Raw genomic sequence first — 25,663 nt, forward strand, 5'->3', positions numbered from 1 at the left:
TGGCTGCTAAATTTGTTATATAGCAATCAATAACCAATAACCAATAAAATAACCAACATGTAACAACCAGTAGAGTAAACAATCAATTAATTTTCTCACAAGTTAAATGAGGATGACCATAGTACCTACTTCACTGGATTATTATTAAGAATAAGAGAAAAAGCATATATAAAGCATGTAGTTACTGTATTTGGCATGTGGTAGCTGCAAGGATGAATGTTGCTCTTGCTACTGTGATGTTAGCATTATTACTATTGTTATTACTATATCTTCTTTAAAACTTGTTCTTCTATGATTCTTTCACTTCAGACTGTGATAGGAGAAGCCTTACGTGAGCAAGTAATATTTATATTGAGTCTGAAAACCTACTCTCTCATAAATTTACAGTGCATGCCATCAGAAAATCGTGGGTGTGGGTGTGGGTGTGGGGTAGATATGGAGACAACCCTAAATGTAAGCTTTGTTAATGTTGTTTTTCATTAGTACATGGAGGGTCCCACATAGACTTCACCCAAAATAAATTATCTTATTCTTGGATTAGGATAGTAGGTGAATCCGTTCATGTTGGTCCTCCAATGTCCCAAGGGCTGGAAAATGTTAAAGGTTGAGAATTAAAATCTATTGTCTGCCTGCTTGGAAAATTAACCCAGTTGGTGATGGAGAATTACTGGAAAGTTATAAGAAGCATAGACACCTTCCCAGAACTTGATGGTGCAAACAAAATTGAATGGCATTTAACATATCTAATTGTTAATGAAATGGGGTATTAATTGTAGAACGTTAATTTCTTCCCTTCAGCAGTGGCTGCTTGCTTTCACTGGCAGTATTTGTATCTGAATAATAAAACATTGGCGCTTGAAGGGATTTTCTAGATGAGCTCAACCTCCTTCTTTTACAAATAAAGAAATAGGCTTGGAAATATCATACATATAAATGATAGTGGCGAATCTCTATCTTGTCCTCTCCTGAATGAGTTTAAGTGAGGAGTTGGGAGAAATTGGTGTTTCTTTGGTTTCCTAAATAGTTTCATTTAGTAGTTCTGAGAATAGATATTTAAATCACACAGGGCTGCATCAAATTGCACCCTTCTTCTTTGCTGACTGCATGATTTTGGATGAGCTAACTTGGTATTGAATTACTTGCTAACTTTTTTTAAGCCTCAGTTTTCTCATCTGCAAAATAGAACTAGTAATGAAACATATGTTGTCATATAATATTATGAAGATTCAGAATATGCTTGGCCCATGGGAGGTGCCCTATAAATTTTAGGTTCTAATATTATTTTATATGCAATTCCTCAATGTTATGACCTGTATATAAAAAAGAAATGGAATACATAAATATTGTTGGGAGTATTCATTGGAATTTTGAGCTTTACTTAAAACAAGTTTAGCATTTTTCTGGGAAACAAGTCAGATTGCAAGATATTAAAAGTCATGACATTTTGTACAGCAAACATCACCTTCTAGTTTTGCAGTCTCTAAAAGTCAGACCACTTTGATGACTTTCCTCAGGTTGGTCTTATACAGAAAAAGAAGGTAAGTCCAGGGGCTTCTTAGGAGGAGAGGAATACCCATCAAGAGACATCAAAGACCACCTCTCCCATAATTGTAAATCACACTCCCTGATTTACAATGGTTCAACTTATGATGTTGTAATTCATGATCTGGTTTTCTGGGTATAATCCCATTGTAAGTCAAGGTGCATCTGTATAAGGAATATTATTTACATGAGATCACTGTACTCACCAGACAAGGAATAGGCATTACTCTTTCCATTCTACATTTAAGAAAATTAAAACTCAAAGTATTTGACTTCCCTACAGTTCCATAATTAATGCATAGTGGAGCTAAGACTTGAGCTTTGGACCTATAATATGGATCCAGAGTGTTATTCAGGGCACTTGATCCTCAACAATATGTCTTCCACCTTCTTTACTTTGCTCTTTGCCCTCTAGGGATAAGTCTTCCTGAAGAGCTTGAGGGTTTTCATCCTACTATTGTTACTCCATTCATGCTCTTGCTCTTTGAGAAACAGCTAAAACGCAAGCCTCTTCAGGTTGTCAAGACCAGGGAGACCTACTGTGAGGCAATAGGCAGAATCACAGAAGGCAATCAGAGCATGAATAGTGTTCTTAGTAATGTTCCAGAGAAGTAGCATAGAAGAAAGAGATGGAAACTGGATCATCGGCAAAATTTAAGTCACTGGAAGAATTAGTAAGAAAAAGCTGGGGCTCAATGCAAACAAATGGAGTCCTGGATAGCTTTCTGAAGCAAAGACTTTAAAACTTTAAAGACACAAACAAGGTGAAATTACAAAACACGACCTGGGAATAGGAACAATGCAGCTAATAGTCCAAAGCAGAGCAAACCATTGATTGCTTTAAAACCATTGTTGTTAGCTACTTATCTGGAAGAAAATATTCAAACTCACATTATTGAGGGCATAATATATATACACAGTCCCTGAGTTACAATGGTTCAACTTACAATGTTTTGATTCATGATTGCTTTTTTCTGGATATAATCCCATCGTAAGCCAAGGTCCATCTGTATAAGGAATATTATTTATTTACACGAGGTCACTTTGTTGTAGGACTGTCTCCTTAGTTCAGCTAAAAATGGGGTCCTTGTCACACGACCATGAAAGATTAGGCTCGCAGACACTTTGATGGGTGAGGAAAATGAAATTTATTGGGTAAAAAGGAAAGAAAAATTCAGCAAAGCGAGAGAGGTTTCTGTTAACAGGCCCTCATCTCACAGATTGAATTCCAGGTAACCACCCAGGAACAGGAGAGGCCAGGCTCCTCCCCCTTACAAAGAGTGTGAACTTCCCGAGCCTCCACCCCATTCTCCCAGTGTGCAGGCCAGTCAGAGGTTCTCTGACGACCTCTTTATACTTGGCTGTCTCAGCTTTACTCACCAGACAAGGAATAGACATTACTCTTTCCATTCTACAGTTGAGAAAATTAAAACTCAAAGTATTTGACTTTCCTACAGTTCCATAATTAATGAATAGTAAATCCAAGACTTGGACCTTGAACCTGTATCTGTATAAGTACAAAAAATCGGTGTGCAACTAGGATTACAAATAGGAATCAAATAACTAATTTGATATCTGTGTCAATTAGTGGTGGGGATAAGTAGAATGGCCAGGGTGGTCATTTTAAAGCAGGCTAACAGACCTATCTTTAAATGGAAAATGAGAATATGACCCTTCTTTAGTGTTACTTTCTCTAACATTGTGATGACCACACTCTCCATCACCACTCTGAGCCTTGCGATGTATTTGGATGAAGTCCCAAAGTTCATGCAAGTCTTTTATCTTTTCGGAGTAAATGAATTACATTGACATAAGTAGAATCAAAGCAGAAAATGGCCAAGGTTGTTTAGAAATATTTGAACAAAGATTAGACCAATACAGTTTAACTTCACTCTCATTGGGCAAGTGGTGAAAAAAATAAATGAATAGTTTTAAAAAGGCCCAAGTTTGAATCCTGGTTCCGTCTTTAACCAACAGTGGAATTTGAGAGCCAGTGTCATCTCTCTGTACTTAATCTTCTTTAACAGGTGGAACGTACTTGCCCCACTTGATATTATAAAGATGCTATAAAGAAATAGGATGAGGTATGTGTGAAATAGTTTTCTAAACTCACTGTGCACATGGAGAGTTGACAACTTTCCTTTAATATCAATGGCCAAGGTCACTATTTGCCTAGGATGAGACGACTGCTGAGGAAACAGATATCAGTACATGCATTCTATATCCAGGGTCAAGAGGACAGAAATCCTGCTCGGTGGGAAGAACAGTGAACTGAAAGTCCAAGTGTCTGGGTCATTTCTCATTTCTTCCACTTATTAACAATGTGACCCTTGGCAATTATTCCTTCACTTCTCTGAGCCTTAATTTCCTCTCCTATTAAATGAGGGAGATAATGTAAAATCTAGAAGGTTGATTCTCATCCTTGGCTACAAATGAGCTCTCCTGGGGTGCTTTTAAAAGCCTGATGTCCAGGAGGTACCCCAGATTAATTAAATCAGAATCTCTGAGCATAGAATATAGGCATTGGCTTTTTTTAAACTCCCCAGGTAATTCCAAAATGTAACCATGTTCAAGACCCATTGATCATTCTAGATAGTTTTGAGGTCAGGCCCTTCCATGTCTAATACTCTAGTATTTTGAAAAAACCTCTTGTTAGCTCTAGATTGGTCCCTCTCCAATTTCTTTGTAGAGATAGATGAGTCCATTGTGAGTCCAATATGTGAGCTGTGTCAGTTTTCTAGGGTTACGAAGAACCACAAACTGGGCAGCTCAAACAATAGAAATTTCTTGTTGCACGATTCTGGAGGTTTAGAAGTCTGAGACCAAGGTGTTGGCAGGGTTGGTTCCTCGTGAGGGCTCTAAGGAAGATTCTGTGTTACGTCTTTTCCCCTAGCTCCTGGTAGCTTGTTGTCAATCTTTGGAATTTATTGACTGGTAGAAGCATTGACCTAATCTCTGCCTTCATCTTCACATGGCATTCTCCTTGTGTGTGTGTCTATATTCACATTTCCCCATTTTTATAAGGAAGCCAATCATATTGGATTAGGGACCCAACCTATTTCTATATGGCCACATCTTAACTAATAACACCTACAGGGACCCTATTTCCAAATATTGAGACAAGTTGAAGTACTGAGGGTTAGGACTTGAGCATGTGAACTCTGGAGAGACACGGTTCAGTTTGAAATGATATTGCCATAGTACCTCTAGATTTCAACGGTTGGGTAGAGCATTATTGGTGTTAGCTAATTTCCTGAAACCTTTGTAATTAGTTTCAAGGAGGACTCCTTTCACACAGAACACAACACACTCTGGTTCTCTCTCCCAGTTACTCCTGGCCTCACCCAACTTCAAATTCTTTGCTCCCTGCCTGCCCCCTCATGTCTCCTCCAATGATTCCTTGCCAACAAGGGAGGGAGACCCTGGCCCCTTCATTTGCCAGTTTAGGGATTTTCCACTAAGCCTCTCAGCCCCCTGCCAACCACCTTTAGTTATTAAAATGCAGCTCACAATGTCTCACTCTGGCTGTTACATTATCATTCCTAGTTAGAGACTCCTCCAGGGCCTGAAACATCCCTGCACTGACTTTATAATTACAAAGTCAATTTCTAAACAGACATTTGCAAATAAGTCAATTTAAATACCGAGATTTGCAAACAATAATTAAGCAGTAGCTTCTTTTTTAATATCTCTCTATATAATTAATGCCTGTGGGCTTTTCATTTTACCTTGCAACTGAGTAGTTTGCAATTGTTTGTTGAGCTAAAGTGTTCTCTGAAAGCAAATCAAAGCATAGGGGAGATTTTGAAAGTGATTGAAGAACAAGTTTTTCCTTTTCCTTCCTTATCCCTGCTTCACCTGATTGGCTATGTTTCTTATCAGTTGGGACCATGATAGGGCAGGGACGCTGAACAGGATCATTTTCTGCAGTAAAAGCAGTAACAACACAGGGTTCTGGTCCAGGGATAGATTGGTTAATATGGCCTCTAAAATCAGATGTATAGTCAAGGCATTTCTCTATGCAAGAAGCCTCAGACTCTACTCGTTCCAGCATCATCTACACAGTGATAGCTCTCAGTACTCAGTTTCAATAGTGCATTCTTCCTAGTTTAAACCAATCTGCATCATATCCCTGCCAGCTATAGGATAATATCCTGACCCTGACATTCAACATCCTTTGCAATCTTGCCTTGCCCTCTCTTTTAAACAAGTATTACTGAAAACCTACTAGATGCTAGGGAAAATGCCAGGTAATAAGGGCACACTGGTAACTAAGACACAATCTATTTTGAAGTCTAGTGGGGATAGAAAAAGTAATTTTAAAGATAATAAATGCTATAAAAGGAGAAGTAGGAGGAAAGCTAGCTTGATATGAAGAATTAGGAATGTCCTTTTAAGAAAGTGATTATCTAAACTGAAATAACAAGGATGAGTAGGTATCAACAAGATGAAGATTGAAGAGGATGGTTATTTTATGTAAAAGCCTCTTAGAAGCTGCAGGGATTGACAAACACACAAACTGTTTGAAAAACCAAAAAGAATGGGCCTAAATGGTAGCTAACATTAATGAGGGAAAAGATGGGTCTAGGTAAAGAAACACAGACTAAAATCCTGAAGGCCTTGTATTACAAGTTAAGAAGTTTGAGCTTTGTACTAAGGATAGCAGGGAGCCATGAAAGGGTTTTAGGGAGTGAGGTGACCAGTGTGGTTTATGCTGCCCCAGCTGTGTTCCCAAGCCATGCTAGACAATCTCTCCAAGTTAGTTGGATTATCTGACAAATCTTGATTTAGCTTTCTAATCTCACTTCTAATGAGCATGTTTCTACCAATAGTCCCAGCCCAGCTTAATACCTCACCATCAAAGCCTAATGCAGAAATCATAGCCTCTGTGAAATGTCTTTTATCCCTCCACAACTTTCTTATAAAAATGGGTCACCCCCTAATGAGTGCTTCCAAAACATTTTGTTCAGTTTTCCAGTTCAATACTTATGAAATACACGTTAATAGTAAAGCTTTCATTGTTCTCAAGTTAGTGTATATATACTCAGCATGGTGCTCAGCAAACAGTAAGCATTTACAAATAGTTTAGAATCATCATCATCAATTTGACCAACAGATGAAACTCAGAATTTTTCAGAAAGAGAATCCTTACATATGCCGTGGTGGGAGCTGGCATGTTTTGCCTTCAGAATGTCCTCAAGTACAGTCATAATTCCCCTTCATCCATGATGTTTCTGTTCAGTTCATGGGAAAAGAGTTTCTGTGCACCTTTCTTTAGATTGAAGGAGGCTGATTGAGGTCAGCGTTCCCCAGAAGAGAGATCGGGACTCCAGAGTTAAGAGTGGATGAGAGTTCAGAAGCATTGACAGCTCTTTTTAAGGTGCTGAGGTTCTCAGCCCAAAATACAGCGAGAAGAATTCCACTGACCCACAGAAACCTGCTTCACCCTCTGATTCAGACACAAACATCTTTCTCTTTTTTCATGCTCACTCTTCTTAGAAAGACAGGTCCAAGTTAGGCCCAGGGTCTGGGCTCTAGAAAAGCCAGCCCTGCTCCGCTAAATGCTAGGCCAGCCTGGAAAACTGAAAGGGTTGACCAGCTGAGGTTCGCTCAAGGCTTCCATTTCCTGCTTGAATAATTTCATATTTTTGGTTCAAACCAGTCAGCACCAGGGCTAAGTGACCTTTAGTAGGCCACACATTTCGCAATTCAGACATTAACTAACAGATTATTATTGAGCCCAGTAGTCCTTTTCAACAGAGATTTTGTCTTCTTGGGGAATGTTTTCTGGAGGCTTTAGTGTTTGTTTCTTATGGTTTTTTTTCTTAGGAAACTCATCATCTCTGGAAGGGTCTTAAATGCTGACAAGAAGGATCACCCAGAATGTGGATACATAGCTCCCTAAAATACTTAATTTCCCAGTGTGAGAGTGAGTTGTCAGGACACTCCTCTAATCCTAATCTGCATACCTGTTTGTTGAAGCACCTCTTCATGTTCTAGATACAGCTGCATGGGATAATCTGATATTGATTCTGACTGAGATTACCCTGAATTTAATTTTTTTTCCCTTAAGCTAAAGACATTCAAACTTAGGTGCACATTAGGGGAAATAAAAACAAACAAACAAACAAACAAATAGCACTGAGTATTTAAAAAAAATAATCTTCCGAGGTGATTTAATGTTCAGAATGAGAACCAGTGGTTTAAGTCACCATTCATTGAAATTGGCTTTGTTCTGACTCAAGGGCCTAGTCACCTGAAGTTGTCCAAACTGGGGGCCCATTGCAGACAGAAGTACACAAATGAATAGACGAAGTTTTAACTGTGGTGACATCTTTTTCTTGTCAGTCATCTAAATACTTGAGGAAGAACTTAACATAATAAGGAGAGAGCAGGAACCTTATTCCAGTTTCCTGCTGTTCTGGGTGGCTTTGAATTAGCCCTCCTATGTCTGGGTGAGCACAGACTTCTGTGGGAACTCCTACTGGCATATTTTTCTGGTCCTTCTCCCCTCACCCTTCTCTTCCCTTTTACTCACTTTTGTCTATCTTCTTTTCTGGTTTTCTTTTACTACTTCCATAATAGTTAAGGAACACCATAATGGGGACCACAGAGTGTGTGGGGTACATTGTGGTTGTGGTTACTGTATGCCATTGAAGAGTCACTTCATTTTGGGGGCCCCCTTTTATCCATATGTATTTAGTTGATTGGATTAGATAGGATCATATCTCCTTACAATATTAAAATTCCATATTTTGCTATGTTTTATATTTTATTCTTTTCTATTCTTCTTTCCTTTTCTTTACATCCTCTCTCTGTATAAACTTCTGAAAGTTGAATGTTGAGTAAATGGCGGATGATTATTTTAGTCTTCTCTGTAACTACTTTTGGTCCAATTTCAAAAGTTCAAAGAAAAGCTATGGTACAGAGAAGTCAGTAGTCATAGCTAGATGGAAATGTTCTAGTTCACTCTCTCTACTGAGCTGTCACTTACATTAACTTCTTCATTGGGTATGGACTTTCATTTTCCTACCTGTTATATTAAGAGTTTGAATGTGTGTTCCTGTCCAAATCTCATATTGAAATGTAATCCCCAATGTTAGAGGTGGGACCTGGTGGAAGGTGATTGAATTATGGAAGTGAATTTCTCATAAATAGTATATTAGTTCATTCTCATGCTGCTATGAAGAAACACCCAAGACTGGGTAATTTAAAAGGGAAAAAGGCTTAATTGACTCACAGTTCTTCATTGCTATGGAGGCCTCAGGAAACTTACAATCATGGCAGAAGGCACCGCTTCACAGCGTGGCAGAAGAGAGAATGAGTGCCAGCAGAGGAAATGCCAGATGCTTATAAAGCCATCAGCTCTTGTGAAAACTCATTCACTATCATGAGAACAGCATGGGGGAAACCACCCCCGTGTTTCAATTACCTTCTCTTGGTCTCACCCTTGACATGTGGGAATTATTACAATTCAAGGTGAGATTTCAGTGGGGACACAGAGCCAAACCACATCAAATGGTTTAGCACCACCCACCTTAGTATAGGCCTCATGATAATGAGTGAGTTCTTATGAGATCTGGACATTTAAAAGTGTGTAGCACCTCCCCTCTTGCTCTATTGCTCCTGCTTTTGCCATGTGACGTACCTGCTCTCCCTTCTTCTTCCACCATGATTGTACGTTTCCTAAGGCCTCCCCAGAAGCCAAGCAGATACCAGCATCATGCTTCCTGTATAACCTACAGAACCATGAGCCAATTAAACTTCTTTTCTTTATAAACTTCCCAGTCTCAGGTATTTCTTTATAGCAATACAAGAACCAACCAATACACTACCCTTCAAATTTCTCTTACCCATAATCATTCAGCTGAGATTTTTCTTATACCATAAATATTTTTCTTGATCATTCTGATTCTCTCTGAATTCCCTTTTTTTTTTTTTTTTTGGCCAATTACAGTGCTTATATATTAACTTTAAAATGTAACACTTAAATACTGTTTCCATTGTTTTGTTTGGTGGTATGTGTTTGTGACACTATCTGAGCCTCGTGAACAATAGTTATATCACATGAAGGAGAGAAACACCAATTTTTTTTCTGTTTCTACTCTTGAAGGTGTCAACCTCAAGGTTAAGCATGCAATGTGTGCTTAAGAGAGACTTGGACAATATTAAAAGTTTTTAAGCTTAGAGATAACCTATTTCAACTCCCATATTTTACACACAAAGAAACTAAAGCTCAGGGAAGAAAGATAGCTTGCCGTGAGTTAATAGCAGAGCTTGACTAGAAACTAGGGCTCCTCAATCCATTTCATTTTCTATATAATTTGTTGTTTGATTTATTTTTCCAATGCCTAGGCATGCCTCAGATCCTCAAAAGTGTTGCTTATTTAACCCATTGTACTTCTCCTTTTGTATAACTTAACAGAGCTGTATCTCGTTGAGATACACCCTTGCTGCCCTTCAGGAAGTCCGTTTTAAATTGATGTGTGAGCTAATTGGTCCACATAGATGCCTCCTTTGCTCAGGAGGTAATGATGGCGTAGCAGAAGGAACTCTCAGCTTAGAATCTGAAGATTGGCTTTCAGTTCTCTCTTTATTCCTTAAAAACTCTGTGAGCTTAGGCTCACTACTTCACTTTTCTGAGCCTGTTTCTTCAACAATAAAGCAGAGCATAAATATCCTCATTTGGCAAAACATTGTAAAGTTTAGGTGAGGTAGTATTTACTTTCTGTTAACTTTGATGAACCATTGAGATATCAAATGTAGCCCTTTTCACTAGTATTAATAAACAATAATAAAACATAAAAGACGTGAACAGTAGTTAAAGAAGAAACACCCTAATTCTGCTGCATGGAACTTTACTCAGCAGGCTAGAAGCCATCATCAATATCGGTGACAATTACATATATCTCCTTCCTCCTCCTTATATGTGTGAAAGACCCATAACTCAAAACGCTTGCTGATATTCAGCACAAAAACAAATAGCAAAGCAACCCTGGGTGTGATGTATTTCAACAGCATAGCTTAGACTTGCCACCATTCTGTTAAATTATGAATATCTATTACTTGATGAAGTCAACGCTTTCATTTGGAATAAGAAAGGAGGGAGGCAAAGAGGTTGCAGTTAGGGAAGAAAAAAACACAAAAGGATGTAGTTGCTATAGCGATTAACAATGGGTATCCTTTCGGCAGGGTTTAGGGATGCTGATGCAGCTAAAACAAATGTTTGTGTTTGGCCACATTGGAGACGGTGACGGATTATGGAGCCTTGGCCTTGAGCCTTGATGTAATCCAATTCTAAATAAATCATAAATCTAAGTGCGGACTAGTAAGGCAGGAAGAATACCAATTCAGGCTAGGTGGTAGCAAGCTGGCAATAGTGGCCAGGATTGATTATGGGGTGTGAAGTAGGGAGGGATAGCAGGAGGGGGACCATGACTAGCCTGCAGGGATGTACTTCTTTCTCTTCTAGCCTTAGCCAACTCCCAGCTGAGCTGCCAGACCTCAGTAGTGTGAATGTGAGATCACTGCTGAATTAGCCACAAGGCCAGACATTCTGCTGCCTCCTAAATTTTCTTGGATGAAAAGATTTTTCATCACGAAAGGTGCTGAATTGCTAATGTTTGGGCTAGTTTCATGATTTCCTCAATTGGAAGGAACCAAAAGTCAGTCTGAGTTTTTCACAGGCATAAAGGATGCTAGAAGTATGAGAAGATGCTACAGTAAAAGCACTTAGATGTGGGTAATCATTTACTTAGGTAAAGACAGGGAAAAAAGACAATTGTTCATACATAATGTTGACATTTTTCCTCAAATTTTGTTTCCTAAGAAAAAACGGCAATGAGTAAAGTGTGAAATGAAAAACAAAAATGCTAGCTCTGTTTACACTGGAAAAAACAGGGCTTCTCTTGAGATAGAAGGAAGGATCTAGTAAAATGTGTGGAGGGATTGAGAACAATATAAGCATTCATGAGCACTGAGTATGAAATAAATAGCAAGTTTGGAGAGAGAAAGGAAAGGGTATGTAGCAATTGTTGAAAAAGTACAAAAACTGGTATTTTTTAATGCACACCTTCATTTCAAGTATTACAGATGACCACAGAATAAGATATACATTTCACTTTTAAGATATCAGATCAAAGTTTCTTATAAAGACAACATTGTAGGATGGGTGTTGTGGCTCACGCCTGTAATCCCAGCACTCTGAGAGGCTGAGGTGGGTTGATCACAAGGTCAGGAGATCGAGGCCATCCTGGCTAACATGGTGAAACCCTGTCTCTACTAAAAATAAAAAAAATAAGCCAGGCGTGGTGGTGGCCACCTGTAGTCCCAGCTACTCTGGAGCCTGAGGCAGGAGAATGGCATGAATCCGGGAGGAAGAGCTTGCAGTGAGTGGAGATAGCGCCATTGCACCATTGCACTCCAGCCTGGGCGACAGAGCAAGACTCTGCCTCAAAAAAAAAAAACAAAACAAAAACAAACAAACAAACAAAAAAAACATTGTATTACAATGGAGTAATAAAATATTGTTTGTGTTCATTATGGAAAACTCATCTTGGATTTAGGATAAAAAGTGCAATGCTCAGCTTCAACACAGCTCAAATCCTCATCTTGAAATGGAGCAAACAATGTGTTTTCATCATGACTGCCAAATTGATGGTCATATGGCACATGGGATAGATATTGATCCAATATGAGCCACAGTGGTCCCGGAGTGATCCTCAGATGTGACCATGTGCCATAGGTCCATCCATGGGCCACTAGGTTCAGAGGAACACTGTAGACCACTTGAGGTCACCATTATGTTCTTTGGACAATATAGTTTAAAAGTTGGGGGTGGAGCAAGATGGCCGAATAGGAACAGCTCCAGTCGCCAGCCCCCAGGGCGAATGACACAGAAGACAGGTGATTTCTGCATTATATACTGAGGTACTGGGTTCATCTCACTGAGGAGTGCCCGACAATCCGTGCTGGTCAGCTGCTGCAGCCCGACCAGCGAGAGCTGAAGCAGGGAGAGGCATTGCCTCACCTGGGAAGTGCAAGGGGGAAGGGAATCCCTTTTCCTAGCCAGGGGAACAGAAACACACAACACCTGGAAAATCAGGTAACTCCCACCCCAATACTGTGCTGTAAGCAAACGGGCACACCAGGAGATTATATCCCACACCTGGCCAGGAGGGTCCCACGCCCACGGAGCCTTCCTCATTGCTAGCACAGCAGTCTGTGATCTAACCGCAAGGCAGCAGAGAGGCTGGGGGAGGGGCGCCCGCCATTGCTGAAGCTTAAGTAGGTAAACAAAGCTGCTGTGAAGCTGGAACTGGGTGGAGCTCACAGCAGCTCAAGGAGTCCTGCCTGTCTCGGTAGACTCCACCTCTGGGGACAGGGCACAGCTAAACAACAACAACAACAACAACAAAAGCAGCAGAAACCTCTGCAGACAAAAGCAACTCTGTCTGACAGCTTTGAAGAGAGCGGTGGATCTCCCAACATGGAGTTTGAGATCTGAGAACGGACAAACTGCCTGCTGAAGTGGGTCCCTGACCCCTGAGTAGCCTAACTGGGAGACATCCTCCACTAGGGGCAGACCGACACCCACAGCTCACACGGTGGAGTACACCCTTGAGAGGAAGCTTCCAAAGCAAGAATCAGACAGGTACACTCGCTGTTCAGCAGTATTCTATCTTCTGCAGCCTCTGCTGCTGACACCCAGGCAAACAGGGTCTGGAGTGGAACTCAAGCAATCTCCAACAGACCTACAACTGAGGGTCCTGACTGTTAGAAGGAAAACTAACAAACAGGAAGGACACCCACACCAAAACCCCACCAGTACGTCACCATCATCAAAGACCAGAGGCAGATAAAACCACAAAGATGGGGAAAAAGCAGGGAAGAAAAGCTGGAAATTCAAAAAATGAGAGCGCATCTCCCCCTCCAAAGGAACGCAGCTCATCACCAGCAAAGGATCAAAGCTGGACGGAGAATGACTTTGACGAGATGAGAGAAGAAGGCTCCAGTCCATCAAACTTCTCAGAGCTAAAGGAGGAATTATGTACCCAGTGCAAAGAAACTAAAAATCTTGAAAAAAGAGTGGAAGAATTGATAACCAGATTATTAATGCAGAGAAGACCATAAACGAACGGACAGAGATGAAAACCATGACACGAGAAATAAGTTACAAATGCACAAGCTTCAGTAGCCAACTCGATCAACTGGAAGAAAGAGTATCAGCGATTGAGGATCAAATGAATGAAATGAAGTGAGAAGAGAAATCTAAAGAAAAAAGAAGAAAAAGAAATGAACAAAGCCTGCAAGAAGTATGGGATTATGTAAAAAGACCAAATCTATGTCTGATTGGGATGCTTGAAAGTGAGGGGGAAAATGGAATCAAGTTGGAAAACACTCTTCAGGATATCATCCAGGAGAACTTCCCCAACATAGTAGGGCAGGACAACATTCAAATTTAGGAAATACAGAGAACGCCACAAAGATACTCCTCGAGAAGAGCAACTCCAAGACACTTAATTGCCAGAATCACCAAAGTTGAAATGAAGGAAAAAATCTTAAGGGCAGCCAGAGAGAAAGGTCGGGTTACCCACAAAGGGAAGCCCATCAGACTAACAGCAGATCTCTCGGCAGAAACTCTACAAGCCAGAAGAGAGTGGGGGCCAATATTCAACATTCTTAAAGGAAAGAATTTTCAACCCAGAATTTCATATCCAGCCAAACTAAGTTTCATAAGTGAAGGAGAAATAAAATCCTTTACAGATAAGCAAATGCTTAGAGATTTTGTCACCACTAGGCCTGCCTTACAAGAGACCCTGAAGGAAGCACTAAACATGGAAAGGAACAACCGGTGCCAGCCATTGCAAAAACATGCCAAAATGTAAAGACCATCGAGGCTAGGAAGAAACTGCATCAACTAATGAGCAAAATAACCAGTTAATATCATAATGGCAGGATCAAGTTCACACATAACAATATTAACCTTAAATGTAAATGGACTAAATGCTCCAATTAAAAGATACAGACTGGCAAACTGGATAAAGAGTCAAGACCCATCAGTCTGCTGTATTCAGGAGACCCACCTCACATGCAGAGACATACGTAGGCTCCAAATAAAGGGATGGAGGAAGATCTACCAAGCAAATGGAGAACAAAAAAAAGCAGGGGTTGCAATCCTAGTCTCTGATAAAACAGACTTTAAACCATCAAAGATCAAAAGAGACAAAGAAGGCCATTACATAATGGTAAAGGGATCAATTCAACAGGAAGAGCTAACTATCCTAAATATATATGCACCCAATACAGGAGCACCCAGATTCATAAAGCAAGTCCTTAGAGACTTACAAAGAGACTTAGACTCCCATACAATAATAATGGGAGACTTTAACACCCCACTGTAAACATTAGACAGATCAACGAGACAGAAAGTTAATAAGGATATCCAGGAATTGAACTCATCTCTGCAGCAAGCAGACCTAATAGACATCTATAGAACTCTCCACCCCAAATCAACAGAGTATACATTCTTCTCAGCACCACATCACACTTATTCCAAAATTGACCACATAATTGGAAGTAAAGCACTCCTCAGCAAATGTACAAGAACAGAAATTATAACAAACTGTCTCTCAGACCACAGTGCAATCAAACTAGAACTCAGGACTAAGAAACTCAATCAAAACCGCTCAACTACATGGAAACGGAATAACCTGCTCCTGAATGACTACTAGGTACACAACGAAATGAAGGCAGAAATAAAGATGTTCTTTGAAACCAATGAGAACAAAGATACAACATACCAGAATCTCTGGGACACATTTAAAGCAGTGTGTAGAGGGAAATTTATAGCACTAAATAAACACAAAAGAAAGCTGGAAAGATCTAAAATTGACACTCTAACAACAAAATTAAAAGAACTAGAAAAGCAAGAGCAAACACATTCAAAAGCTAGCAGAAGGCAAGAAATAACTAAGATCAGAGCAGAACTGAAGGAGATTGAGACACAAAAAACCCTCCAAAAAATCAACGCATCCAGGAGCTGGTTTTTTGAAAAGATCAACAAACTTGATAGACCGCTAGGAAGATTAATAAAGAAGAAAGAGAGAAGAATCAAATAGACACAATAAAAAATGATAAAGGGGATATCACCACTGACCTCACAGAAATATAAACTACCATCAAAGAATACTATAAACACCTCTACGCAAATAAACTAGAAAATCTAGAAGAAATGGATAATTTCTTGGACACTTACACTCTTCCAAGACTAAACCAGGAAGAAGCTGAATCGCTGAATAGACCAATAGCAGGCTCTGAAATTGAGGCAATAATTAATAGCCTACCAACCAAAAAAAGTCCAGGACCAGATGGATTCACAGCTGAATTCTACCAGAGGTACAAGGAGGAGCTGGTACCATTTCTTCTGAAACTATTCCAATCAATAGAAAAAGAGGGAATCCTCCCTAACTCATTTTATGAGGCCAACATCATCCTGATACCAAAGCCTGGCAGAGACACAACAAAAAAAGAGAATTTTAGACCAATATCCCTGATGAACATCGATGCAAAAATCCTCAATAAAATACTGGCAAACTGGATCCAGCAGCACATCAAAAAGCTTATCCACCATGATCAAGTGGGCTTCATCCCTGGGATGCAAGGCTGGTTCAACATACACAAATCAATAAATGTAATCCAGCATATAAACAGAACCAAAGACAAAAACCACATGATTATCTCAATAGATGCACAAAAGGCCTTTGACAAAATTCAACAGCCCTTCATGCTAAAAACTCTCAATAAATTCGGTATTGATGGAATGTATCTCAAAATCATAAGAGTTATTTATGACAAACCCACAGCCAATATCATACTGAATGGGCAAAAACTGGAAAAATTCCCTTTGTGAACTGGCACAAGACAGGGATGCCCTCTCTCACCACTCCTATTCAACATAGTGTTGGAAGTTCTGGCTAGGGCAATCAGGCAAGAGAAAGAAATCAAGGGTATTCAGTTAGGAAAAGAAGAAGTCAAATTGTCCCTGTTTGCAGATGACAAGATTGTATATTTAGAAGACCCCATTGTCTCAGCCCAAAATCTCCTTAAGCTGATAAGCAACTTCAGCAAAGTCTTAGGATACAAAATCAATGTGCAAAAATCACAAGCATTCTTATACACCAGTAACAGACAAACAGAGAGCCAAATCATGAATGAACTTCCATTCACAATTGCTTCAAAGAGAATAAAATACCTAGGAATCAAACTTACAAGAAATGTAAAGGACCTCTTCAAGGAGAACTACAAACCACTGCTCAGTGAAATAAAAGAGGACATAAACAAATGGAAGAACATACTATGCTCATGGATAGGAAGAATCAATATCATGAAAATGGCCATACTGCCCAAGGTAATTTATAGATTCAATGCCATCCCCATCAAGCTACCAATGAGTTTCTTCACAGAATTGGAAGAAACTGCCTTAAAGTTCATATGGAATGAAAAAAGAGCTGGCATCTCCAAGACAATCCTAAGTCAAAAGAAGAAAGCTGGAGGCATCACGCTACCTGACTTCAAACTATACTTCAAGGCTACAGTAACCAAAACAGCATGGTACTGGTACCAAAACAGAGATATAGACCAATGGAACAGAACAGAGTCCTCAGAAATAATACCACACATCTACAGCCATCAGATCATTGATAAACATGAGAAAAACAAGAAATGGGGAAAGGATTCCCTATTTAATAAATGATGCTGGGATAATTGGCTAGCCATAAGTAGAAAGCTGAAACTGGATCCTTTCCTTACTCTTTATGCGAAAATTAATTCAAGATGGATTAGAGACTTAAATTTTAAACCTAATACCATAAAAACCCTAGAAGAAAACCTAGGTAGTACCATTCAGGACATATGCATGGGCAAGGACTTCATGTCTAAAACACCAAAAGCAATAGCAACAAAAGCCAAAATTGACAAATGGGATCTCATTAAACTAAAGAGCTTCTGCACAGCAAAAGAAACTACCATCAGAGTGAACAGGCAACCTACAGAATGGGAGAAAATTTTTGCAATCTACTCATCAGAAAAAGGGCTAATATCCAGAACCTACAAAGAACTCAAACAAATTTACAAGAAAAAAACAAACAACCCCATCAAAAAGTGGGCAAAGGATATGAACAGACATTTCTCAAAAGAGTACATTCATACAGCCAACAGTCACATGAAAAAATGCTCATCATCACTGGCCATCAGAGAAATGCAAATCAAAACCACAATGAGATAACATCTCACACCAGTTAGAATGGTGATCATTAAAAAGTCAGGAAACAACAGGTGCTGGAGAGGATGTGGAGAAATAGGAACACTTTTACACTATTGGTGGGATTGTAAACTAGTTTAACCATTATGGAAAACAGTATGGCGATTCCTCAAGGATCTAGAACTAGAAGTACCATATGACCCAGCCATCCCATTACTGGGTATATACCCAAAGGATTATAAATCATGCTGCTATAAAGACACATGCACACGTATGTTTATTGTGGCACTATTCACAATAGCAAAGACTTGGAATCAACCCAAATGTCCATCAGTGACAGACTGCATTAAGAAAATGTGGCACATATACACCATGGAATACTATGCAGCCATAAAAAAGGATGAGTTTGTGTCCTTTGTAGGGACATGGATGCAGCTGGAAACCATCATTCTCAGCAAACTATCGCAAGAACAGAAAACCAAACACTGCATGTTCTCACTCATAGGTGGGAACTGAACAATGAGATCACTTGGACTCGGGAAGGGGAACATCACACACTGGGGCCTATTATGGGGAGGGGGGTGGGGGGACAGATTGCATTGGGAGTTATACCTGATGTAAATGACGAGTTGATGGGTGCTGACGAGTTGATGGGTGCAGCACAGCAACATGGCACAAGTATACATATGTAACAAACCTGCACATTATGCACATGTACCCTAGAACTTAAAGTATAATAATAAAAAAAAAAGTGGATGTTTACTAAACTGAGTAATTCAAAAGAACATGACTGCACAGCAGGAGAAGGAAAGATAAGATTAGCTCTCCAAAAGATTTATTGGAGGAGAAATATCTAGGAAGGGTAAAGGGGAGGAAGCAGGAGAAGGCAGGGAGAGCTTTCCAATTGCGATGGCGGGTCTGACATCAGAGAAGAAGAGAATGAAAGGATTTGGAAAGAGGATTGGGTAAGAATAGTCTCAAATTAAGTGACTGAAGGAGGTTCCAAGAAGGGCCAAATCACCTGTTAGAGGAGTCCTGCTATGCATAGAAATGGACTCTGCATTAGCCCCTTCATTGTCCTCAGTCATCGGCTGGGAGTATCCCATGAAAAGCGTGGCATCAGAGGTGCTGGACATTCATTAGAGCAGCCACTGGGGCTATCTGTCAACATTGCTTCTCCACTCTCTCTTCTGCAGGAGATTTGAGCCATGCATTTCCATGGCTACTGCAGTAAATTTTAGGCTAGACATGTCTATTGTTTTAACCTGGTTTCTATGGATGTTCAATATCTGAAAGAATTATAGATCTTTCTCAAAAGAAAGAGGTAGTCAGTAGAAGACATCATGGATTAATTCAAGACTTTTTCCTGGAACAGATTTTTGAGACAAAATCCCTGAGAATTAAGCTCCAGCTCCATGGTGCTCCATCACGCACATTGTAGAATCTGTGTTATAGGCATTTTATGTGAATTTGAATTCCACAAATTAGACATACGGTCATATAAAGTATCAGTAAGTCTCACTTTATGCACAATATTTAACACTCTGTGACTCACCGAAATTAAAAACAATTCATCAAGAATTTCATAATTTGAAAGTTGGCTTAATGAATTATAAACTGTCTTTGAGAGAGCCACAGAGCAGCATGACTTCAGCTGTTAAATGGGAAGACCTGATAGCCTGTGTCAGGATTAATCTTTAATTATATGATATTTCTAAAGTTATAATTCTTGTACCAAAATAACCCCAAGTCTACTATTACTCTAAGAAACTTGAATGTGCAGGGAACATGATAATGACAATGTAGGAATAAAAAAGCAAACAAATGAAACATTGAGTTGTGTGTAAACTTGCAGTGAACCAAGAGGTGCAGGGAAGAGGAGAGATGTTGGCAATTAAGAGTCTATAGTGTCCTGGATTAGGATTTATTTATGCACTTTTTGCAACCTGTTTTCCTGGTGAACTGCCTGATTGAAACTCCTAGAAATAGTGAACAGGGGCTGAAATGTGTGTGTTTAGTTGATATCTGCACATTGATGGAAAAGTAACTTATAAGCTGTGTTCTCTTCTAGACTGGAGGGAGATCTGTAGCTGGTAATTGGGCAGCAGGTGGTGGAAGATGGCTTGGAGGATCAGAAACTCCTTAGATCAGGTCAGCGCAGTAGCAATTTATAGCCAAGAGTTAAAAAACTATTTCAGACTTCACCGCCTATATGAGTAGATGACTGAATTCTTGCTGTTACTAAAACCAATTAGATAAAGGGGGAAAAAGGAAAAAAAAGGTGACCATAATGTTTCCCTGGGAACAAATGAAATAGCAAAACTCAGACTAAAACTCTAGGTAATACGTGAGAATATGAGGTGCTAAGGGCATGTTACAGCCTCCTGAATTTGGATCCTGCAAAGCATGGCCCAGGTAGGCACAGGTAAGTGGTTTCAACTCCAAAAGCAGATGCTTCAGGGACAGCCAGAAGCTGCACCTCCTAAGCTGCTTCCACTATGATAAAATCAGTCCCAAGGGATGATGCTGCCTGGTCAACTCTAGGCCCTAGCATGGAAAAGATAATGTCAAGGACAAACTAAAGATGAAGAGAAACATCAGGAGAGGCACTCTGACCATGGGGCAACAAACTTGATAGACATTCCATTTTTTTTTTTTCCCCTTTCTTAGGAGGAAAAGAACCAGGACTGGGAGGTCACCGAACCTGAAAACAACATGATTGCTACTCTGGACTTCGGTTTTAGTTACTCATACCTGGGCTGTTTAGAAGTAACTTTAATGGATACAGTCAAAGATGAGCCTCTAGGAGATCTCACATGACCCCACTGTAGGAGTATGAGAAGAATGTTCAGGAAGAAGGGGTTCAGGTGGTAGATGATAAGAAACTACAGGTGGCGCAATAGACATATTATCCTCTTTGATGGAGTCTGTAAAGATATCACTAAAGTTTAATAATAAAGCATGAATATTCAGACCCTTCTTTTCTGCCTTCTAAGAGTTAATGAGTGAAACGTTGAATTGGAGGAAGAAGAAACATTCATTGACCTGTTTTAAACAAGAAAGAGAGGAGAGGTGCTCTTAGGGCAAAATGATAGACTCATAAGAGAGTGGGAAAGTTTGGCATGGAGTGGAGTTTGAAGAGGTTGGGGCTTTTGAAAAGAATATTTATTGGACAGCTATCATTCATTTGAGGTCTAAGGAAAATACATTTTGAAAATTGTTTTAAGCAGTTACTCTTTTCCTTAGTATTACGTTTGGTAAATTTTTATTTTTTTGAAACTTAATTGCAGATTTAAAAAGCCTTTTCAATTTTCAAATATTTGTTCATATTAAATTAGAATTTCTTCTGAATGTGACACCGGACAGAGGCAAACACTAGCAAGTTCCAGTTTTATCTTGGTTATGCTGGCATAGTGTATAGTTAAGCATCTATTTTTTTCCTGTACAAATTGTATTAAAGTATAAAGTATCCAAATTTTATTGCTAACTGTAAATATCCACTCTACATCAAGAGAAAGCCAAAATATTAGAGAAGCATGTCAGCTGTATAATGCCTCAGAAAGAGGATTGCAATGGAAATTGCAGGGGTTACCAGGGATTTAAAATTAGAGCCTCCGGATTGGAAAGAGTATTGTAAAATCATAAGTTCAACCACACACAGCCAGTCAGAATGTGCCTCTGCCATGTGCATAACAGATGGCCACCTATCTTTGTTGGAACCCTTCCAGGGATGGAGAGATCTTCACCAGGATAGCCAATTCTGTGCTTGGATGACTCTTATCATTTTAATGCTTCTTGTATTTAACCCAAATCTTCACTCTGACTCACAATTGTCGGTCTTTTTTTGTACCTTTTGGGTCCGGTAGAACCTGGCTGAGAAGAGAAGTCATACTGTTTACTAGCTGTTGACTTAGGGAAAATTCTTAACGTAAATGAGAATCAATTCATGCACCTGTATGATGGACATAATAACTCCCAAATCATAGGTTTATATTAAAGATGAATAAAATAATATATATACTGGATTCAACACAGTGCCTTGTACATAGTATGTTCCTAAAAATGTTAGACTATACCAATGTTACTGCTGAAACTAGACCAATGAAAGTCAAGATAGAGGCCAAAACATTTCAGGTAATCTTGTTAGAATTTGCCATTCTGGTGTTATATTGCTTCAAGCAACATTTCTCCATCTTGAAATGATTCCGTCCCTCTCATCTCCAATTGTAGGTATGTATGACCTTGACTTAGCAATCTGACTCTGAACACTTGTGCTCCCCAGCTTTCTCTCTTTGTAATGTATATTTCAACACTCCACTCCTGATCTCTTTGTACTAGGTATTCTAACACTGTAATCCAGGCTCAAGCCTGGTTAAGTGGACCACTGTTCTCTGGCTCCACCCTATGTCTGGGTAGGACATGGACAATCACAGTTCTGGGTGATCACTGAGATGGGCTGTCCTTTCACTTACTGTAAATGTTAGGAATTCTGTAGCGCATGTTTCATGTTTTTCAAAGAGAGGTCTTTGAATGTGTCCCTCTTAAATTTAATAAAAAGTCAATTTTTAAATTTACCTCAGTGGAAACTGAGGGCTCAGCTGCTTCTGGGAGAAGATTTAGGCAGCACCCAAATATCTATATATTTATTTCTATCCAAAGAACTGCATGGGTCTTTTTTGTTTGAGGGCCAAAGGAAACAAGGAAGGGATAGCTGTTCTATTACAAGGAGTATTGTCAGTACACAGCTCCATCTGACATCTTCATGGTCTGTCTCAACTGCAGAAAACTACCTTGATGATGGTCATGCCCTTCTTGGGGATGCTACATATAGTGACTCACCCAGGCAGGGATATAATTGCCTACCCATACAGGTCCAATGTAGAAAGTCAGATAAGCAACATTCACTTTGCTGTTTGCCACATCAATAGATGCACTGTTGGGCCTACACTGGGGTTCACCTTCTTTCTCTGCACAATTCTGCTTATACCCTCTCTCTTTCACAGGTGTTGATTTCCAAGAAAGATCTTGTTCTTCAAACTCTGTTACAGCATCTTCTCTGGAGAAGTCAACAGTGAGATGGGCTAAATGAAGGAGGAGCAGCTTATTGTCTCTGTTGGTTTTCTTTATCTTCCTTCGAAGCATCTGGGGGAAGAGGAAGACAATGGATGAGACGGCATATGTTCTTTCCACCCTGTGAAGGAATCAGATTTGAACTCCTAAGCAAAACAGAATATGTTGAAATGGTGCTCAGGCAAAACCTGAGAGACACCAGGCTCAAGAGACTCTGCTCTGAAGTCCGTCTGATACAGTCTGAATTGTAGACAAGTTCTTTCCCCTCAGTAGTCTACTGCTTACTAAAGTGTAGCTCACTGGCTCTGTGGGCTTGGGTAATCAGCAGGTAAGGGTGACTATGCCCAGTGAAGCAGGGGCAGTGGGAAGAAGCCTTGAAGAATACCAACAATAGAAAATAAGTGAACTTTCTCCTAAACCCGTAAGAAACATCACTATCCTGCTGAAAGCAGGGCTGAGGGAACACAGTAGAGTAGGCTCAGAATGACTGGGATTTGGGCACTGATATTAATGTCACCGTATCTACACTTATTGATTGTTGAAATTATACATTTGGCTTGAAACCACAGGAACTAATATACTCTAAATATAAGCTGAGAAAAATTAAAAATAACCACAACTACTACAGTAGAAAGAGAAAATGTATGAATGCCAAGAATCTATTGTGTAAATTAACTACAAGGGTTTAGAAGTTTTGGGCATCTCCCTGGGGATTGGCTGTGCTCAGTCTCCCTTCCAGGAAATCATTTACAACCCTATGTCTGTTACCCCAAAACGACTTAAATGAAGTTCAGGATAAGACAGAGACAAGTTCAGAACAAGACATTGATGAGGTTAAGAAGAATGAAATTGAAATTATATAAATTTCCAGTTGTTAGAGATGCCCGAGTGTGACACAAGTTTTCAAGTGTTGTGATGTCATACCATGAAATGATGACAAACGTTTAGGAAACAATCTCTCCTGTGGAATCAGGAATCATTACTAAATATCACAATTATAGCAGAGATACTGAAGAATGCAGTATATATGTTCTGAGAAACCCGATGAAATAAACTTCAAGGACACAGAGAAAGGCACTGTGATCTGTTCTCTGCAAAGGGCCTGATATATTTAGATTTTCATTAAGATGGGCTGAAATACAAAATGTCTTCAGTTATCCAGGAGATGTAATTAACCACTTTTTAAGATTTCTACTTAATCAATGCTATTTTCCCCCATATTTGGTTAACTGAACTGTCTGCCTCCAATGTAGTCTGAGGTATGTGGCTAATTTTGGCCAGCAATATCAAGGACATGAAACTCAAGCTAATTTTTTTCCCTCCAAAATAGCCTCTATATTTTGACTGTAAATCCTTATACTATTCTCTGTGAAATAAGCCTTTAATTAATAGCCACACGTAATAATCTATTTAAAAATTAAGATAAAATATGTTGATGTTTCGAGAATTACTTAGAAACAGTATGAAAATAATTTGGAGTCAGAACAAACTAAATTTGAATTCTTGCTCTTTCAAGTTACAGCTAATCTTGGGCAAGCTATTTCTCAGTTTCTTCCTCTGTCAAATGGAGCTAATATTAATTTCTGCTTAATAGTGTTCTTGTGAGACTACAGGTAATGTTTGGATAGCATCAGATATAGAGTAGACATGTAATAAAGTGTTACTATTTTTATTATTTTCACTACTATTACTATTTTTATTGTTAATCTTTTAAACTGCAGGCAAATATCAAGAGTACCTCCTAATTGTATACATATAAGATGACCTTATATATCTCAAGGAATATTGGTATGTCTATGTTTTAAAATTATATTATCAGCTGTGCACAGTGGCTCACGCCTGTAATCCCAGCACTTTGGGAGGCTGAGGTGGGTGGATTACAAGGTCAGGAGTTCGAGACCATCCTGGCCAACATGGTGAAACCCTGTCTCTACTAAAAATACAAAAATTAGCTGGGCTGGTGGCAGTTGCCTGTAATCCCAGCTGCTCAGGAGGCTGAGGCAAGAGAATTGCTTGAAACCGGAAGGCGGAGTTTGCAGTGATCCGAGATCAGGCCTCTGCCCTCCAGCCTGGGTGACAGAGTGAGACTCTGTCTCAAGAGGGGGAAAAAAAGTGTATTATTAAAGTAAGAATACCTGGCTTGTATGACCAAGACAAGCAGAATAGTGTGCAAAGCTCTTTCCATCAAGCTGCTCAGTATGTCCTTGAATAATTCTGTGCTGATCCTACTTTGAGCATTTCTGTGGACTTGGCTGCAAGGACCCTGTTCCTTTGAGACATTTGTTTTAGGAAGTACTGCCATTTCCATCTCTAACTGGGCTACGACGACGACTATATAGCCAAACTTTCTCTCCTAGATGCTAGCACTGCTATAATTGAGTAAAGAAAGGAAAGTTCCTTTGTTCTTCACCCAGCAGATTCCTTGATGGCCTTCTAAGTGCTAAGCACTCTGCTGGCTATTGGAGACACACCAATTGCCCTCAAAGAATGCACAGACGAATGTAGGATAGGATTCAATAACAACAACAAAAGCCCTTGCATTTTAAAAGACAGAGTTTGGTCCTCCATACAACTTACGGTTTGCTTTCATTAGGTGCTTGATTTGGGGAAAGTAATTTGACTGGTCCCATACTCATTTTTCTCACATTTAAAATGAGAACAGCACCTACCACAGCAGTCAGGAGGACTGCATAAGCTAATGTGAATACAGTGCGTATAGCAGTATTTTGTGCATACTAAGAGTGTAGTAAATACTAACAGCAGTGGTAATAATTAAAATGATTATTATAC

General features: G+C 39.5%; 1 long non-coding RNA gene across 9 annotated transcripts in view; it reads left to right on the forward strand.

Moving 5' to 3' along the window:
- Positions 1–24,641, forward strand: part of LOC139358205 (uncharacterized) — a 128,437-nt gene extending 103,796 nt beyond the window's left edge. For 4 of the 9 annotated variants that reach the window (XR_011612809.1, XR_011612811.1, XR_011612808.1 and 1 more), the window contains exon 7: positions 20,474–21,817. This is a non-coding gene — a long non-coding RNA (uncharacterized lncRNA). Of the gene's footprint in view, positions 1–19,874; positions 19,955–20,473; positions 21,818–22,806 lie in introns of those variants that run through there. The other 5 variants (XR_011612810.1, XR_011612813.1, XR_011612812.1 and 2 more) reach the window with 3 other exon arrangements.
- Positions 24,642–25,663: the final 1,022 nt, after the last annotated feature.

The sequence above is a fragment of the Macaca nemestrina genome, chromosome 14, assembly GCF_043159975.1.
Source record: "Macaca nemestrina isolate mMacNem1 chromosome 14, mMacNem.hap1, whole genome shotgun sequence".
Taxonomy (NCBI): Eukaryota; Metazoa; Chordata; class Mammalia; order Primates; family Cercopithecidae; genus Macaca; species Macaca nemestrina.